Here is a 16,103-nt window from a genome sequence, read left to right on the forward strand (position 1 = left end):
GCAGCACCATAACATGTGCAGGTATGGGGTACGTGTGAGATCTCGATGCAGTAGCCCTCCACAGTCTGTTTTTTTCTATCTTTACCAGGTGAGTAACATCACATCCTGAGTGACCACAGTAAGAACTAAGGCATACTGGGTGGGCTGCCCCAGGCACACTTAACGATTGCCTGTTCCCAGGATTAATCAAGTAATGGAACAAGTGCATAAAAGCAGTGTCATTGGAAGTGAGTGTGGAGGATACCAGGGTAATTTCTTACAATTGTCTCTGTGATTTACGTCCTGAATTGGGAACAAATGCTTAATAAATGCTATTCATCATCATCTTCGTCGTCGTCATCGGGGGTCTGGCATTTCCATTTGGAAATGAATCTTTTACCATTAAAGTTTAGATGTCCGTGAGTATCGTTATTATTTAGCATTCTGGGAACTCCAGACAATGCACTCAGACAGGCAATAATGGGGACTGCATGTGCCAGGTATCAGCTGTGTGCTTTGCAAGGCCTGTTTCTTTAATCCCCACACGATCCCTGTAAAGGAGGGATCATTATTTGTCTTTGAGGGAACTGAGTTTCAGAGCCTGGGCAAATTACACAAAGCTCCAGTTAGTAGGAGGAACTGCTCAAATTTCCCTCAGTTGGTTCTGTCTCAAAAAGCTCTGCCCCCTCAGTGTTGCATTATATTGGCCTATAAGAAAAATAGGTAGGCAGGCTAAATATTGACAAATACTTTTAAAAGTCAAAGGTTGGGGGTATCCCTGGATCCCATGTAAATGTGAAAGAAGAGAATTGACTCCTTTGGTTATCTTTTGATAGCCACATGTGTTGCAAGGTGTGTGTGTGTGAGAGAGAGAGAGTGGGTGTGCATACATAAATTAAAATTTTATATAAAACCATTGAAGTCATTGTGGTATAACTATCCAAATGTATACCTGGCTTGTTGCCTTCCCAATGACAGATTCAGAACCAGCCATGAAGTTATGTGAGCACTTTGAGAGCACAAGGAGGAAGATGGTGAATCTTGGGCCAGCCTGAGCTGTATATCAAGACCACGTCTCAAACTATCGCTCTACAAAGTTTAAGGGGTTCTGTCGTATGACTGCATCCAGGGCTGCACTTTCTGTTTTCAGCTCATCTCCACCCTCCGGCATGCAGGGCCAGCTGTAGCTGACAAAGATGAACTCTTACATAAATGCTGAGGAAGTGACGGCCAGGACCCCAGCAAAGAAACAATGGAACAGGTATAGAGATGTGAAGGTCCAAGAGGAAACAAACACAGCAAAGATGTTATAGTGCACTTCTAAATGAGGAGATTTTATAGGGACAAAAATTAAATTCACAAGTTTAATTTTATGTTTAACCATGCCAAACAAACTTCTGACAGGGCTGTTTTCTAGATCTCCAGAAAATGATTTTTACATTCATGTGAGAGAACACACAGGAGGGAAAAGTCAAAAGTGTTTTGGAAATAAAGAATTCTTAAGAAAGCCTTACCACACAAATATTAGAGTGTAATATATAGCACAGGTGATTAAAGCAATATGTTACATGTACCAAGTTTAGAAAGACAGCAATAAAAATGGAATCAGAAGTATAAAAACAGACCCACATATGAATATCCATAAATACAGAGTATTAGATAGGGTGAAGTTTTAAATTGGTAGAAAAGGAATTAATAACTCAACAAATGGTTTGGAGGGATTGGCTGAGCATTTAGAATGAAATTGTAAATACCAGGCTCGCACTACACATGAAATAAATTCCAGATGTACTCTTTCAGGAATTTAAACAAAGTAAATCATAGAATAGTCAATAGTCATGTATGAACCTTGTCATGGTTGAACCAAAGTATGTTATCAAAGAGAAATCAAAGATGACTACCTAGACAATGAGAGAAAAGTATCTTTCTTGAGTTATGTGGTAAATGTTAATTCATCAACATTTACAGATTTTGTACGAATCACTTACAACGGAATACTTATCTAAGTTAAAATTTCAGCAAAATACACATGTAGAAATCCCAGTTAAAAAAATCTAAGAAAACCAGCATCTGTGGAGATGTGTGATCCTGGGAAGTTGAGGCAAGAGGATCATGAGGTCAAGGATAGCTTGGGCCAAAAGGAGCTCCTGGGTCAAACAAAGACAAAACCAAAAGAGGAGTTGATTGCAAAGCAAACGTCTTTGAGATAACACTGCCTCGAGTATCATAGTGACTATAGAACACTTTGTACCAGGTACAAAAACAACTTGAGGAAATTACAGCTTGCTCTAGGAGTAACGTCTAACCAGAAAGTTAGAAAGTGCTAGAAAGTTAGAAAGTCTGTGGAATGCTTGTTACCCAGTGACACGTTACACACACACACACACACACACACACACACACACACACACACACACACATTTGAACAACATTTAGCTTTAGAGACAAGGCTTAGAGAAGTGACCTTAGACACACACAGCTGAATATCATGTCACTAATACTCTGTGGGTATCCGTTAGGACACAGAAGGTGGTTCGTAGGTAGTATTTTAAAGTAGGATTATTTCCACGGTGGTGTGTTGGTCTGATTTGTGTCAGTATATCAAACTGTGTGAGACAGGCTATTTCTGAGATAAGAAAGAGTTAATGAGTCACTAATCTGAGTATAAATTTGGCAGCCCCATCCTGGGCCTACGGTTCGAATAGAACATCATGTTTTGAGCACATTAGGCTAAACTCACATTCTGAGCCAGGAGAAGGCAAGAAGGAAGGGAGGAGGATCCCGAATCCTTCTCGGGGCCACATTTCCAACAACTTACAAACTCCCATGAAGCACCACCACTTAAAGGCATACTACACTTCCAAGTAGCCCCTCCTGAGAGACCAGTTTCTCACAGAGGGACATCTAGGGGCCAGTGCTCATATTCGAGTCATAGTGTGTGCTACTCGTCAGGACTGCTTTACTTTCCAAGAGACACATCCAGTTCTGAGTATCGGGAAAATAGCTGTAGCAACCAAGAGGCTCTTTGTATCTATTGGCTATTGCCTTACTCAGAATCACTCTTGCTATGATGAAACACCATGACCAAAAGCAAGTTGGGGAAGAGTTTATTTGGCTTATGTGTCCATATCATAGTGCATCATCAGAGAAAGTCAAGACAAAAATCCAAACAGGGCAGGAACCTGGAGGTGGATGCAGAAGCCACGGAGGGGTGTTTACTGGATTGCTCTCCCTAGCTTGCTTGATCTGTTTTACTATTCAGCTATGACCACCTGTAGGGAGAGGCACTTCCCACAGGTGGGCTGAGCTCTCCTCTATCAGTCATTAATCAAGAAAATGCCTCTACAGACTTGCCTACAGCCCCATCAAATGGAGGCATTTTCTTCACTGAGGTTCTGTCCTCTCAGATGACTTAGCTTGTGTCAAGTTGACAGGAGACTAGCCAACACAGCTCTCAAAACAAACTGCAGACTCAGCACCAGAGCCAACTCTTGTCTCCACATAAATGCACAAGAACAATACCAGAAAATACATAACAAATATAACCATTGGTTATTTCTATCCAGTGGTTACTTATTTTTAAATTTTTTATTTAAAGAATGGTTTAATGGAATCATAATGTGCCACAAATACATTTGGAGATACATATTTGTATGCAAATTGTTATGAAAACTCTGGGCCTGTTACATATGCTCCTTATGGGTTTACCCGGCCACCCAGACCAAATTGAGTTCAATGGAAGCCCCAGATTCTTCTCCAGGACCATACCAGGTCTCATATCTCAGCACAGGGGGGATGACTTCTTCAGAGTCACAGCCTCCGGCTTTGCTCACTGTTATTTTCATAACAGTTTTCCTAACTGACGGGCTGGGAGTAAGAGCTTGTGTGAGTGATTGACAGGAGACCTGGTTTCAATAGAAGATGCTGTGAGTTATGAGTTTGGGTTCAGCCGCACATGCTCCTGTCCAGAACTACTTCTCTCATCCTCGGTCAAAGCTTTTCATCGCATGCTGTGTCCCAGGCCAGGAGATTTGCTCCCTTGTATGGCTCCCAGCCCAGTTCTGCATCCCAGGAGCCAGGACTAGGCATACCTCAAGGATGAAATATTATCCAAGCTGCTGGTGGGGATTAATGCTCCCACTGTGGTTGCTTCAGGGTGTTTTAGAACCCCTTTGATTTGCAGGAATCCCCTCAACAGAAGTTCTTCGGGCAGGCCATGTCTGCGGGTACCTCCACCACATCTTAAGCCCGTCATACTATTCTCCTTTGTCTTCATTTGTCTCTGATTTAAGTCATGATCAGCACAGGGTAAATCAGGCCTGACCTTAGTGCCTCCACCTTTCCCTAAGCACTATGTGCGAGCACACTCTTGCCTGCCCAGTGGGTCCTCACCATGCATCTCATCACAAGATGCGCAATGATAGGAAACTGACATTGTCCTGGAACATTACTATAATGTGACACCTGATACCACATAGTTTCTGAAGAAAGCAAGTTACTTTGGGTTCATGGTTCTGGACGTTAGTACATCCCAGATGTGGCATAAACATCTGCTTGACTTCTGGTAAAGAACTTGTCTGCCCCAACTCACAGTGCAGGAGTGGGCACAAGTGTGCGTGTAAAGGAAGGGAAACTCAATGGAAAGCCATGCTTCATATCAGCACTCCTTCACAATACTTTATCTAGTTCTATAAGACCCAAAACTCTCTCCTAAAAGAGAGGGATTAATTCATTTTCATAGGATCTATCTTCATGACCCAACTACCTTCTACAAGGTCTCACTACCCAATGCCACCCCAATTAAATTCAGTGTGAGTTTTGGAGCAGAAGTATATTCAAGCCATAGCTCATACTATCTGATCCTTAGAAGTTAGGGTCTGTTGCTTTGAGAAACAAGTTCCTATTGAAGCCAGTATCTGTGTTTTTGAATAGTTGAGAGCAATAACAGTAAGTTATAGATGACAGAGCACTTTCACAAAGCTATGAAGGTCTTGATGGCCCTGTAAAGTAGGCACAGCCAATGTTAGTTTGTTAGCAGTCATGGTGGCAGTCTTCTCCATCACATGACCCCCAACACAAGGCTCTTCCCCAACATAATTTTCCATTGAAGCCAGGAAAGCCTAAGGTTATCTGGTGCATTCTAGATCCAACATTGCCAGCCTTGGTTAGGGTTCTATTGCTCTGAAGAGGCACCATAACCATGGAACTCTTATAAAGGAAAGCATCTAATTGAGGCTGCTTTATACTTTAGAGGTTTAGTCCTTTATAATCATGGCAGAAAGCATGGTGGTATGCAAGCAGACATGGTACTAGAGAGGTAGCTTAGAGTTCTTCATCTGGATCCTCAGGCATGATACTGGGCCTGGGTTGAGCTTTTGAAACCTCCAAGTCCTCCCCTAGTAACATACTTTCTCCAACAAGGCCACATCTTCCAAGAGTGCCACTCCCTAAGAGCCTACGGAGGCTGTTTACATTCAAATCCCTACAATTGCGTAAGGAAAGTGGCGAAGGACTTAGCCTGGCCTCAAATCCCAAACTTGTCTCACTACTTCCTAGTTATAGAACCTTGAAAAATTGTTTAGCCTCTGTAAACGTCAGTTCTCCCAAATATATAATGTGGATAATAAATATACTTCCTTCACAGAGCTGTCAAAATGAATTAACTGTACCATACCACCTGGCACAGAGTAAAGATGCATTAAGGTAAGCTGGTGCCACCAGTACAGATTCATGTGTGCCCTTGAAAACCAACCCACAAAGGTAAACTGCCTTTTAGCATAAGGTGGTAGATTTCTGTACCCCAAGTCAGTACTCAGGAATTCTATAAAAACACATATAATGAAGTTGGGGATTTAGCTCAGTGGTAGAGCACTTGCCTAGCAAGCGCAAGGCCCTGGGTTCGGTCCTCGTCTCCGAAAAAAAAAAAAAACACATATAATAACTACCCCTAATGCAAAGCATGGTGGGTTGACTGTAACTACCTCTAATGCAAAGCATGGTGGGTTGACTGTAACTACCCCTAATGCAAAGCATGGTGGGTTGACTGTAACTACCCCTAATGCAAAGCATGGTGGGTTGACTGTAACTACCCCTAATGCAAAGCATGGTGGGTTGACTGTAACTACCCCTAATGCAAAGCATGGTGGGTTGACTGTAACTACCCCTAATGCAAAGCATGGTGGGTTGACTGTAACTACCCCTAATGCAAAGCATGGTGGGTTGACTGTAACTACCCCTAATGCAAAGCATGGTGGGTTGACTGTAACTACCCCTAATGCAAAGCATGGTGGGTTGACTGTAACTACCCCTAATGCAAAGCATGGTGGGTTGACTGTAACTACCCCTAATGCAAAGCATGGTGGAAGTGGCTCTCTGCCCTGAAATCATTTTTCAGTAGTTAGGGTTGGGGAGTAGATTGCCTTGTGCTTTGAGATCAAAGTTGGGACCCCAGCAGTAAAATAGCTCAGAGGTGTGTTTACTGAGTAAACGACTCCCCATAAAAGAATCATCATGTTAGGTGTCACAGAATTATGTATCATCACGACCCTCTGCCTTATCTCTTGGCTTCTGCATTCTGGGCAGGGGAAGTTTTCCCCCAAACAATTTGTCATGGGATAACAACTACTAACCAGCTCGTTTTTTCTGTCTGAGTAGACCAATGGGGTATCTTTAACTTTATAAACTTACTGTAGTTTTACATTAGGATTGGTAGAAAGTGGGACTTATTTATATGCTAACTTCTATCCAAAGACTTTATTGTTGGGAAGGCAAACTATCCCCACCATAGACCTAGAGTGTCTCTACATGCAAGGTTTCCATGCTTCTTTACTGGGTCAATTTTTAAATGTTGTCCTCACAGTAAGCAACTTAGAGGAAGGGGATGCCATCTACTCCAACTCTGAGTGAACCCAAGAACACCACTGGGACAGATACTGTGCACGAGGAGGCAAGTAGTTAGCAGTGATGGATGTGCTGTCCTGACAGGAGCCATGAGACAAAGCCACAAAGAGGCAAAATATAAAAATATGTGAGCTAAGAAGGGGAATTGAGCAAGGGGCACCTACCCTGAGAGGCAGATACCGTCATATTTTGAGCTTTAAATCCAGTGTGGGCTACATCATGAGACAAAGCCTCAAAAAATAAATGAAAGGTTAAGAGATGTAGCTCAGCGGTGTGGTGCTTGCCTAGCATGTACCAGGCTTTGAAAACTGGTACTGCAAAATAAATAAATGAATAAATAAATAAATAAATAAATAAATAAATAAGAAATGAAAGAAGGGAATGGGAGAAGGAAAGGAGACAAGGAGGGGAGAAGGGAAAGAGGAAGTGAAAAGGAAGGAAGGAGACAGGGAGAAAGGGAGAGGGGAAGGAAGGAAGGAAAGAAGAAGAAAGGAAGAAAGAATAAGAAAGGAAGGAAGAACAAGGGAGGGAAGAAGAGAGTGATGGAGACGGAGGAAAGAAGGAAGGAAGGTAGGAATGAAGGAAGGTAGAATGTCAGGACTGGGGAAATGGCTCAGTGGTTAAAATCTCATTGCCAAGCAAGTCTGAGGTTCTGAGTTCAAATCCCCAGAACCCATATAAAATCCAGGCATGTAACATTAGTATCAGTAATCCCAGTGTTCTGAAGGCAAAGATAAGAGAATTCCCAGGACCTTATGGGACAACCAATCTGTGGTATACAATGGAAAACCAACAAAGAAATCCTGGCTCAGACAAGGTGGATGGTGAGGACAAACACATAGGGTTGTCTTCTAACCAGCTTGAGCCAGGAAGAAGCATTCATGCAAACATCATTCACTCCTGACTGGTGATGGAACAGAGCTAGGATGTACCAGGCTTACTTGAGTAGTTGACTGTGCATCTTGGGGTTCAGTATCACCCCAGCTTCCAGCTTCTTGAGATTTTCATGCATGTTTGCCTCTGACTTCTAGGCCAGTGTGCACTTGAATAAGCCCTCATCCCTTAAGGTAGCAAGAGTCCCCCCATCAAGCAAATACACTCCACCCTCGGTCCTTATGGTCTTTGTTCTAGAATGGAAGCAAGGTTTAAGGGAGGCTGAAGGAACAGAAGCCCTGACTGTACAGGATGCTTTCCGAACATTGGTCCCACTTCCCAGCCATCCTGGGGCTCCAGAAGCAGAGATTTGCCTCCTCTGGAGTCACAAGTACACCCATTAGCCATTCTGGATTTCTTATTGATGCCAAACCTGAAGAACACTCAGGCCCAAAGTAATACAAGAACAATTCAATGGAACATAAACATGGTAGGTCTTTAGGATGTTGTTTTAAACTAGTGTCAGAACAGAAGGAAATTATTCAGTGAAGTAGCAGCAATGCCTCTAATATTTGTTTTCCACAAAAGCATTAACAATACTTGTAGGTGACATGGGATGATTACGTCATCCCCCTTTCTATCCTCCCTGTCCCCTGACCTCTCAACCTTATCACTGGGAGCCACTGATGTACTCTCTATTGTCATACAATAGCTTTGCCTCTCAGAGATCACAGAAAATAGGTTCTATATAGCACACGGCTTTTAAGATTTGTTTCTTAACACAATAACGTTCAACCTCAAGGTCATCTCCATCATCAACAACAAAACAAAACAAAACAAAAAAACAAAAAAGCCAAACAAATCTGGGTCGGGGTTTCTGCCTGGCCTTGGAGGAGGCAAAATGCAGAGGCATTAATTACACTGCATTTCTTACATGTCTCTGGGGTGCCAGTCACCACTCAGGGAAGGTGAAACAGTTTAGGATAGGGGGCCCAGCCCATGTCTCTCCAGGTGAGAAACAGTGGGAGCTGGGATGTAGGCTGGGGTTCTTAAACTCCTGTACACCCAAATGTTGCTGGGAACTGTGAGGAGTTTGAGAACCGGGTCCATGGTTCCTGAAATGAGCCCTGGATGGGGTAGAATCTGGCTTAGCTCTAAGTGAGTGCAAGGTGTATGAACGGGCCTCTTTGGGAGACTTAGGCATAGTTCTGTATGATGAAGAGCCCCCCACCCCCATGGTGGTCTTCAATGAAGGAAACAGTCCTTGCTTATCCAAATTACTTTATTCTTGATGGATGAGGATGTGTATGTCTTACTTAGGGTGAAAGAGATTACATACATACCTTGTGCAAGAAGGGGTGCCCAGGAAGGGAAGTTCATTGGCTGAACACTTGGGTCTTATCTACTAACCTCATTAGCTTGGAGAACTCTAGGTGCTATGCTTTGTGACCAGTTGTCATGGTCCTCTTAGTAGGGTGTCGTGGTCACATGCTTTAGGACAAGAACCTGGTCAAAGCTAGTTCAAACTTCTGCCTGTTCTCAATTATGAGATTCACCAGGGTTCTGAGCTTGCTACTAAGTTACCAGTTCCTCTTTCTGGTGGCACAGTCCACTGCCAACACACACACACACACACACACACACACACACCTCTCCCCTTTAATGATGAGTGGGATGTGCCACACTTGTCTGAACCTTCAACTTCTCAGAGCCATCCCACCAGGCTGCCTCTGCTGCCAAAGTGCAGATGCTGTCTGCCATATTCTATCTCTATCACTTCAAGGAAAGCAAGGGCTAAGGCCAGAACATCCTTGCCGGTCAGTGCTCATAGTCCTGACTTTCCTAACCCTAGCTTAGGCTACTCCTCATCCATTACTTCATTCACCACAATCATTAAGGAGCATCATATTGTGGAGTCAGTCCTGCTCACCCAGCCCTGTGTCCGCCATTCCACTTTCCATGGTCTGAAAGCACAGCACAGAACAGTAAGAAGAGCAGACACATTCAAGTAACTGTCCTCAGATCATGTAGCTGGATTGTCATATATTATTATTTTATTATTATTGTTGTTCTTTCATTGGATATTTGTATTTGCATTTCAAATGTTATCCCCTTTCCCCCACTCATCCACCTACCCCTTCCTGCCTCCCTGCCCTGACATTCCCCTACATTGCGGGGTAGGGGGAGCAGCCTTGGCAGGACCAAGGGTTTCTCCTCCCTCTGGTGCCCAACAAGGCCATTCTCTGCTACATATGCAGCTGGAGCCATGGGTCTTTCCATGTGTACTTTTTGGGTGAAGGTTTAGTCCCTGGGAGCAATGGTTGGTTGGTATTGTTGTTCTTATGGGGTTGCAAACCCCTTCAGCTCCTTCAATCCTTTCTCTAACTCCCCCAATGGGAACCCCATTCTCAGTTCAATAGCTGGCTGCAAGCATTCCCCTCTGTATTTGTCATGCTCTGACTGAGACTCTCAGGAGACAGCTATCTCAGGCTCCTATTATTAATTGTGGTCAGTCGTTAGTCTCTCACCATGCCAAACTTGTAAGTTAACCATGCCAAACTTATAAGTTAAATGTCTCCCTGTATAGGAGAGCACATAGAGTGGAGGACCGAATACTAGCTCAGTTTCTTCAGTCCACGAGGGGTGGGAAGTGTCCTTGAGGGGGGAAGGGAGCTACTGTGCACATTTGCGTTTTATACATTTCATTCCTGGATTTGAAATTCCATAATGGCTTCCCATACTTATGTGTAATTTCCCACCTTTGTATCCCATAATCTTGACAAAATGACAATATTTATCCAAATAGTAGCAACATGTGGCCTGTGATTCACAGCCACGGTCATGTTAACTGACATGTTTTAACAGGTCTCATTTTCCTCCTTCCCAAGCTCGTGCCCTGCGTTCAGCATCCTGTCTGACAAACCACATCAGTACCACCCACTCCAAACCACACATCACTCTCAGGCAAATTAATAACGGCTCGGAGAAATACAATAGTGGCATTGAGCAAATAGTTAAGATTTAAAATAGATTCCAGCCATCTCAATCCAGAGTCAGCAAACCATCATGGGGCTCAGGCCCAGGAGGAATCAGAGCAAATGATTTGGGGCTATTTTCTCAGAAGTATGGACAAATCTTCTGGGTCAATCCTAACACATCTCAGTCCATGAAGGAAGCATATGCGTGACACGACACTTCCTGCCAATCACCAAACTGCACAGTCAGCATTTGGGGGCTGATGCTAACAGCATACTAGCCTACCTCGGAAGTACCTCAGGTTGAGATTTCCAATGTTTTTCCTGCCATGTCAACCCTCATTCAATGAGCCAGTTGCAAAGGGTACAGGCTGCTGTTATCTCAAAGTGTCCAAAGCTGTGTGCGGCACATTTATTCTTCCAAATGAGTTGGTAGAAGACGTGAGTGATTATGGAATCAAATCAACCCTTAATGGCCCACTGTGTAATTACAAACCAAAACAAAAGCAGCTATAAACATTCAACACACCCAGGTATTGACAAGGAATGAGCAAAACAATTCTTCCAGACCCAGTCTGGCTCCTTAATCTGATTATTAGGAATAAATCTGGTTTGTTGGGTATGGGAAGGGTGGTTTCTTCCTGCAGAGTAACTGCACATTTAAAGGTTTCTCTCCCAGGAATAACACTATTTACTTCCTGGCTATTATCATCCAGCAGCGTGTTATAGCAATATTCTACTTGAATGCAGTTATTAAGGAGGGTCAGAGGTCAAGAATTATCTTCTGCAGCCAAACTATATGCATTAAATCTTGGTTCTGCCATTGGCTAGCCATGTGACCTTGGCCAAATTATTGAATCTTTCTAGGTCTCAGCCTCAGAACCCTAATATGGGGATAGACCTACTTGCTTTACAGAACTGTAGGGATCTTTATGAATTATTATGTGCAAATCTCCTAGCTCCATCCCAGGTGCATAGAAAGTACTCAGCTCTTGCTAGCTACATGCTTTCCCTGTTTTATCAGCTTTTCATTCAGACATGTCCAGACCTCACACGATAACAAAGAACCTCTTGAGAAAAGAGTTTCGTTTACCACTCCCCTCCCACCCTGTACATAGAGCTAGGGTTCCCCCAGGGGTCCAGAATAAGAAACCTTGATGTGGAAAGAGAGGCAGTCACCACGGGTGAAATCCTGCCCACTGGATTTGCTGATGGTGGCCCTCCAGTTCTTCCTGACATGGACAGCACGGGTCATTTTGAACTCTTCGATGCTGGTTCTCAGTTCTGGTCCAATGAAGAGATGTTCTTTATCAGGCCAGCCAAATACCAGGTCACCACCAACTCAGCATAACCTGGCCTCTTGTGCGTTCTATTTTTTAATTAACCTTGGATCAGCAAAGCAATATCTGTTCTCCAAATACAGCTGTATTTTATGCAAGCAGTGACAAGCTAATTAAGTTAATTATTATAACACCTATCTGTATAATGAAGCTACGGGTAGATGAGTCCAGCTGCTTCTCCTTAAAGCACATCCTGGTGATGATTAAAAAATAATTAATATTTTACCAAAGACAGGAACAAGAAGTTAATTAAAAGATGGAGCCACAGTCTTAATGAAACATATCTTCCTATGTTCAGCGTGACGCTCCACAGCCAAATCCCTCCTTAGAATATAGATGAATGCCAATGCACAATGTCTTTCTTGAAAGCATTTAGAAAACATTAACGGCTCCCATTAACCTCATGCTGCAAGCATTCCAGAAGTCTCTTTCTGCCTTTTAACAAGATAAAGGGAACTTGTGTCAAGTCAGTTGGCTGAAATGAATCCCTACTCTGAAGTGATGATTATACCTTTGGCTGTAGCACCCAGACCATAGCTGTTCTGTTAATTCCAGGTGCCTAGATAGATGGTTCTATCAGAAAGCTCTCACGGTGCTCTTTCTTATATAGATAAGTATCCTGTTTGTCTTCATCTATTTGGGATACTACAACAAAATGCCACAGACTGAATAGCCACTAAACAATATTTCTCATAGAAGTCAGGAACAGAAGTCTAGCAACAACATAATTATAGATTTGGTGGACCATGTGGGTGGACCCATTTCCTGGCTCATAGGTTCTTCTTTGGCGAACCTCCGTCCTATCCATGAAGCCTCCATCTAGCTGCTGGTTCCATCATCCTACATTAAGATTTAACATAAGAATTTGCCCAGAGCTAAAAGCATGACTTCAGAAGTAAAGACAGCATAAAACATGATCAGAATAAATGAGAATTCTATTTCGATGTTATCAGTTGGACTCCAATGTCTGAAGGCCAGGTACTAATTCCTTACAGAGAAAGTACAGTGTTTGGCATGGCTGGCTTGGGTTTCTAGAAGGTAAGACCCTAGACAAGAAGATGGTTTGTTTGAAGGTATCTGAGAGCTGAGTCAGGTGGGCCAAATGCTTACCTCACCGGAGAAGGTCAAGGCTCGGAACCTGCTACATCAGAGCTCTTTGGTTAGAAGAATCTTTTGTAAAGAGGGGCATTGGGAAGAGTCAAGTTCTATCACAGCTAAGGGACAAAATCGCCCTTAATGCAGAAGTCCTGAGTTCCCCATCTATCTCTCGCTCTCTCTCTCTCTCCCTCCCTCCTTCCCTCCCTCCCTCCCTCTTCTCTCCTCTCTCTCTCTCTCTCTCTCTCTCTTTCTCTCCTTCTCCCTCTCCCCTCCCCATTCTCTCTCTCTCTCTCTCTCTCTCTCTCTCTCTCTCTCTGGGGGTTCTCTCTCAGGAAGGGGCTGCCTCTCTGAGCTGCTCGCTCTCCTCTTGTTCACAAAACAGAGGAGCTGAACATAACATTCTCACTACAGACTCTACAGATGTGAAACATCCCCTCTGAGAGCCTTTAGGGGAATGAAATGAGATTAGAAGAGTATTATTAAGCCTATTTTACAGAGGGGGGAAAAACTAAAACAAAAACAGGAAACCATGCTACTCATCCATCTTCCAGAACATGGTGAAAGGAAATTTCTCACAAACCTAGTCTTCCAGATGACTCCTCATGGCTTGCTACAGAAATATGGTCCAACATGAGCATCCGCTAGGAGGTCTCCGTTCTCTTTCTGTAAGTAACCCACCATGGGATAAGGGACACTACAAGGAGCCAGGGGGTCCAGTCCTCAGCAGAGGAAGAGTGTCCTGGTGGCTTCTGTTTTTGCTAGGATAGGGTGCTCCTGCACACTAGATGGATGGCCAAACTAAGGATCACATGTGTGTACAAAAACCCGTGTGATGCAGTCAGTCCAGATGGGCCTTCGCACAGTTACAACCCCATGATGCTAATCATTGGCACCTCATTTGGAGCAGGCTCCAGCGTCTTCCTCGCAGGAAGCAATTACACACACATGCGCCTGCCTGGAAATTTTATCCTGGCTCTGAGTTTGCCGGGGCACCAGCAAAACCTGGCGGAAAGGGGTTTCTCACTCATTTATTTGGAATGGGGGATTTGAGTGTTGGTGTCACGTGAAAGGTGAAGACATTTTGGAAAGGGGTTTGGTGCCTGAGGAGGGATGGATGGGCCAGGCGAAGGAGCCCAGGCTGCTCAGCAGGGGAGCCCAGGCCTCCACAGGGGGAGCTGCAGATATTCAGGGTTGGGGTATGAACCACCATGTCAATCCCTATAGTGTTTCCAGGGTCTGCAGAGCCCTTTCTTATCCCCCAGCCCCAGAGCAAGAGGCAGGCCTGCATCTGCATGTCCAGGCAGCAAAGACCCTTCCAAAGCCTGGAGATACACTTGCGTCCTTTGGGGAGCAAATGGCTGCCAATGGCCTTCACTCCCTTAGCAAAGGGGAAGTTTCTGCTCCTGTAGAGTTGGGCAAAGGTGAAACTGGGGAACAGGGGTGCTGAGTGCCTGTAAGTTGGACTTTAGTGCAGTGTCCTGAGCTCAGGCCACTTAGTCAAAGAAACCCTGCCACACAGAATCAGTGTCACTTACCAGCTCTGGGCCTCAGTCTTCCGAGCTGTACAATTGGTTCATGCTAAGTTATTTTGTCTGAGCACAGAACAGATACAACTATGTAAATTGAAGTGATTCATACACAAAGGGCTTTGTCTAGAAAGCTCCATGAATGGTGACCACTGAGATCTCAGGACAGGGGAGGAGGACAGGGAAGAGATGTCCACCAGTCCTGATTTCTCCAACATAACAGGGGGTTGCTTGTTTGTTTTCTTCTGTCTGAATGTGTTTGCTGAGGGACAGATCAAGACATCTTGACTGAAACTGAGGGAGGTGTGTGTGTATGCCAGCTGTCACTGTGGTTTCTATAACATCAGTGTTACTGAGGCAGCGTCCCTCTCAGAGGAGCATGGTCAGAGCTTCCAGTCTGGTGACTGATATCACAGAACACACCAGCAGCAAGGCTGATGGAGTTATTCTTTGGGGTTCAAGAGATGGCTTAGTTAGTGGGTAACAGCACTTGCTGCTCTCACAAAGGACCCAGGTTTGGTTCCAACACCCAAATCAAGTGACTCATACTGCCTACCACTATAGATCCAGAGGAACCTGTCTGGCCTCTTTGGACACCTGTCCTCACACATTCACAGAAACATACATAAACACATAATTTTAAAAGAATATAAATAAAGGAAAAAGAATGCTTCTCACACTTGTCTATACAGTGGTATCTTGCCTGGAGGATACAGTTCAGGGGATGGACACTTTCCTAGCATGTTCAAGGCATGGGATCCACACGATGAATCTTGTGTCCACTCCTCAGAGTGGTTATTTTCATCATTTGGAAGTGGGGACTGAGTTGTACAAGTTCCCAGGATACATGTGTGCTATGGATCTACAGACCTCAGTCTGAGCCCCAGGGGCACTAAGACATGAACAAGCTTCAGAAGCGCAGAGCTCTGAGTTCACATCCTTCCTCAGCTCTTGTTCCTCTCCTGCAACCAGTGGGAGAGGATCCAGAAGTATTCGTATCATGCAGTTAACGTAAGGGTAAGTGGACTTCACAGCTGCCCCATACTTGCCCTGATGAAAGGCAGGGCAGGTTGTAGGAGGACGGGAGAGGATGCTCAAACAAGCTAGAAAGGAGTGCTTCTGGGTAGAAGTTAAATTGGACTAGAGGAGTTGAGATGGTGGTAATGCAAAAGCGCTGAAGCCGACAAGGGACTGAGCCAAGTATTTTGGAGCAGAGGTGAATATCTAGGCTTGGATCGATGCTAGCAATTCTGAGTCTAAAGATTAAGTGACAGTAGATAGCCAAAAGCCAAAGTAGATAGCCTCTCCACCTGCACTCTCTATGAAAAAACCTTACATGACATCAGGACGAATCAAAGTGTGTGTGTGTGTGTGTGTGTGTGTGTGAGTGTGTGTGTGCTTGTTTGTGTGTG

This window comes from Rattus norvegicus, chromosome 10, assembly GCF_021556685.1.
Source record: "Rattus norvegicus strain SHRSP/BbbUtx chromosome 10, alternate assembly SHRSP_T2T, whole genome shotgun sequence".
Lineage (NCBI taxonomy): Eukaryota > Metazoa > Chordata > Mammalia > Rodentia > Muridae > Rattus > Rattus norvegicus.